The sequence below is a fragment of the Gossypium hirsutum genome, chromosome A08, assembly GCF_007990345.1.
Source record: "Gossypium hirsutum isolate 1008001.06 chromosome A08, Gossypium_hirsutum_v2.1, whole genome shotgun sequence".
Taxonomy (NCBI): domain Eukaryota; kingdom Viridiplantae; phylum Streptophyta; class Magnoliopsida; order Malvales; family Malvaceae; genus Gossypium; species Gossypium hirsutum.
In genome coordinates, this window is record NC_053431.1 from 21,942,586 (window position 1) to 21,946,845 (window position 4,260).

Below are 4,260 nucleotides of genomic sequence, written 5' to 3' on the forward strand. Positions count from 1 at the left end.
ATCAAGAACCAAATTACTAGTCAAGTAACTACCTTATTAACTTCAGCATATAACCGAACATATCTAACAACTAAACTTAATTATTAAAAATCAACTTCACATAAGTATCTAATCTTAGATTGAACCACATTGAAATTACCCAAATATTCCATATATATATACTTATTAAGGAACAATACATTTATACCACTTCCAACGTCATTAATCAATTTTAATACTCAAAACACATATCATAAATGCCTCTTATCCATAGCACACAACATGATAATCAAAATAAGCTCAACCCATAATTTAACCAAAACCAAACTCAATCATAATAATTTAGCCATTTCAATGCGTAAAACACCTACCAAGAACATCATCTATTCATAATACTTAATACTTCAACTAAAACGAATTTAACCCACAATCAAGCATAATCGAATTATCAAAACTAAGCTCACTAAACATTATAATTAAGCACACATAAAACCAAGTCTAAGCATAATTAGCAAGCCATTTTCACATGGGTTTATATACATAACCAAATTCCACATTTCAAAACTATGTTCCAGCCTATAAATGTCATAGTTCAAGTTCAACTATTTAAATACCGAAGTTGTGGATAGTATGATAGACTTTACTGACGATCCTTGAGCTTGTAACTTGAATCTAAGAAATCTATAAGATAGGAACACACATAAAAACACAGGGTAAGCTTTTTAAGCTTAGTAAGTCATAAGCAAATAAATAACTCTATAACATTATCAACTGAATTAAACCAAGACAACTTATAATATTATAACACACTTAAATCCAAACGTATAATGCTCATAATATATATATAAATATTTATTCATAAAAGTCACCTTGACCGAATGCTCATATCACCAAATTATCATATTACCATTTAATTTCCAAAGCCAAATAAATTATTATCAACCTAATTCACATACACACAAACACAAACTCATGAGTCACAATATATTTCCTTATACATATATAAACTATGTAACCGAATACACAAAATCACACATGCAAAATTTTAAGGCTCATTTCAATAATAGTTCCAAGACCAATTACACTTACCTCATTTTAGGTGACAACAAGCTAATTCATACTGGCTATTTAGCTCGTTTTACACCTTCGATCTCAACTCATCTATGCCCGATGAACCACTCAAAATTGGATAGGACACTTGGATAATCACATATATATCGTACAATGCCAACGTCCCAGATGTGGTTTTACATATAATCACAAATAGATGCCACTGTCTCAGACAGTGTCTTACTCGTACACATATATCGGAATCACTTATAGATGCCATGGTCTTACTCGCACACATATATCAGAATCCTATGTCATGACATATGTATCCTAACTATTCCTAAGGTTCATACAGGGCTTTCAAACATCGTAACTCGGTCGAAACGAAGCCTTTTCATATTCGACCATAATAAATATAAATTCATACTAATAAACCACAATCTATACATATTTTTACCCCATGTTTAACGCATTTTATGGATGATTTCCCATTAGAATTGGTGAATTCGATGCTCCTAATGCTTTAATTTCATGTTTTATACTTAGGAGAGCATAAGAGAGCGTAAAGAATGAGAAACAGGCCAAAAACGGAGAAAATGGGCCAAAGTACGAAATTAACACGACTTGGACCTCCTTACACGGGCAGACCACACGGCCGTGTCAATTTGGCAAGCTCGAGCACGGCCTGAAGTAATCGCACACGGGCGTGTCACACGGGTGTGTCCCTGCCGAGCCCAAGTTGAGTCCAATTCGAAAAAGGCTAATTTCGAAGGCTCTTAGGCATTCCAAAGCCTATAAATACACCCTAGAGGAGGAAGAAAAGGGGCACACATAATAGGGAGTAAGGAATTACTCCAAGGAAGCCGACTGATCCATCTCAGAAGTCGGATTCACCATCAAGACTGAAGATCTCTCCTCAATTTCCCCTTCAGGAGTTTTGGATTTTGTTTATGTTTTGCATTCTTTATCATTCTGAGATGTTTTCTTATTTAGTTATGAACTAAAACCCCTAAAAACCTAAGGGGAATGAAACCTAAGATGAACTTGTGATTATTTTCTGAATTGTATGATAAATATTTAACTTGTTCTTAATTATGTGTTCTTAATTCTTGTTTTGATATCCCAGGATGCTGATTCAAGATAAGCTCTTATTCAGAGGAGGAATAGACCCTGTCTAAGAGTTGATTTGTCATAATTAAGCGGAGTTGTTTGCGCGCCTAGACATAGGGTGACAAGATTTTACCGAATTAGGGTGAAACCTAATAAAGGGATCCGTAGATCGAGTTAATGCAACCCTAGGGTGTTAATTAGAGAAATGTCTCAATTATTCAATCTAGGGATTAGGCGTTATTAGTCTTGAATAGGGATAATAACATAACTTAGGGATCTCTATGGAACAAGTTAAATGAATAAATCGTCTGATTCGAACCCAGAATAACAAGTACAGTCTAGGTGGATTTTTCCCTAGGTATTGTCTTAAGTTAATCGATTTTCCCAAAAGAAGTTCCTCAATTCTATTCTCTAGGAATTCTTAGTTTAAATAATTAGTTAGTTAAAACAAAAACCTCTTTATTCTTAGGCTAGATAATAAAAAGATAGTTATTACTAGTACTTTTAGTTCCTTTGGGTTCGACAATCCGGTCTTGCTAAAACTATACTACTGTTCAATAGGTACACTTGCCTACACCGTGATAATAGTTAGTTTCAAGAACGATTAATTATAAATATTTAAAACCTATCATTGAAATCACGTGATTAAGTTTTTGGCGTCGTTGCCGGGGAACTAAGATATTAGGAACACTCAATTTTTATTACTTCAGCCATTTATTTTTCTTGCAATTTAATTTAATTTAATTTATTATTATTATTTATTAATTTACTTTTTTTCTTTCTCTTGGCAGGTTGTTATAGTTTATGACTAGAAGAAACCCATCAGGACCACTACTATTTTACGAAGAAATCGATCGCACAGTTCGCAAACATCAAAGAGAAATGACGCGAAGCTTAATATAAATAGAGAACGAGCAAGAGGACGATACTCAACCCCCAATCGAAGAGATGGCTGAAAACCAAGACAATCAGCTACCTCCTACAATTGCGGTTAATCGAAATCCTACTCCATGCACTACGTATGATTATGCTAAACCTTCTTTAACAGGAACTGAATCGAGCATAGTTAGACCTGCTGTAGCTGCAAATACTTTTGAACTAAAACCTAGCACTATTCAAATGATACAACAATTTGTTCAGTTTGATGGTTTGCAGGATAAGGATCCCAACGCTCACTTAGCAAACTTATTAGAACTATGCGATACATTTAAATTTAATGGTGTTTCTGATAATGCCATTCGTCTTCAGTTATTCCCTTTTTCATTGAGAAACAAAGCTAAACAGTGGTTGAACTCATTATCATGAGGGTCAATCACTACTTGGGAACAAATGACCAAAAACTTTCTATTAAAATATTTTTCGCTGGCTAAAATGGCTAAATTACATAATGATATCTCTTCGTTTGTGCAGATGGACTTAGAAACTCTTTACGATGCATGGGAGAGATACAAGGACTTACTGAGAAGGTACCCTCACCATGGGTTATCACTTTGGCTTCAGGTTCAAACATTCCATAATGGCCTGAATCCTTCGACTCGACAAATGGTTGACGCAGCTACTGGCGGAACCATCAATAATAAAACACCTGAAGATGCCTATGAGTTTATAGAGGAGATGTCACTGAATAACTATCAGTGGCAAGTTATGAGGACTAAGCCAACTAAAACAGCAGGCGTTTATAACGTCGATTCAGTTACTATGCTGTCAAACCAGGTAGAACTTCTAAATAAAAAGATTGATGGTTTACTTGGTTCTACTCAGGTACATCCAGTAATGAGGTGCGAGACGAATGGAGGAGGAGCATACACAGAGTATCAACCCTTCAACCCTAGCAGCGAGGGGGAACAAGTCCAATATATGGGTAACAATAACTCTCGATCCCAAAATAACCCATATAGTAACACTTACAATGCAGGTTGGAGTAACCACCCCAATTTTACGTGGGGCAGTCAAGGAAATCAAAGACCACAACATCCTCCGGGTTTCCAACAACCACCCTATCAACAGGAAAAGAAGTTGAACCTTGAAGAGATGCTCTCAAAGTTTATATCGATGTCAGAAACCCATTTTTAGAACACCGAGATAGCACTTAAAAATCAACAAGCATTGATCCAAGGGCTC

General features: G+C 35.3%; 1 non-coding gene across 1 annotated transcript; it reads right to left on the reverse strand.

Moving 5' to 3' along the window:
* Positions 1–3,517: 3,517 nt before the first annotated feature.
* On the reverse strand, positions 3,518–3,623 carry LOC121205932 (small nucleolar RNA R71). The gene has a single exon (XR_005901005.1). It is a non-coding gene; the product is annotated as a small nucleolar RNA R71 (small nucleolar RNA).
* Between the last annotated feature and the right edge of the window lie 637 nt (positions 3,624–4,260).